We start from the raw sequence: 230 nt of genomic DNA, 5'->3' as shown, positions 1-230 counted from the left end.
ACTAATAAATAAAAATATTCCAAATAGCTGTGTGTCTTCAAGTTTATTGTTACGCAAATTTCTTATTACTTCTTCCTTCCGGGAAATTACGTGTACTATCGTGTAGAATTTTTTTATTTTTTTTAGTTTTCAGCGAAATTTTAAAATTGATGTAATAAGAACGCTTGAAAGAATTTAAAGGAAATGATTGTTCGTCTAGAATTTTGCAATAAAACTCCCCCTGAAAGCTG

This window comes from Rhodnius prolixus, unplaced genomic scaffold, assembly GCF_049639745.1.
Source record: "Rhodnius prolixus isolate KJV_2025 unplaced genomic scaffold, Rpr scaffold_3, whole genome shotgun sequence".
NCBI lineage: Eukaryota > Metazoa > Arthropoda > Insecta > Hemiptera > Reduviidae > Rhodnius > Rhodnius prolixus.
Note: the sequence above shows the minus strand (reverse complement) of the source record.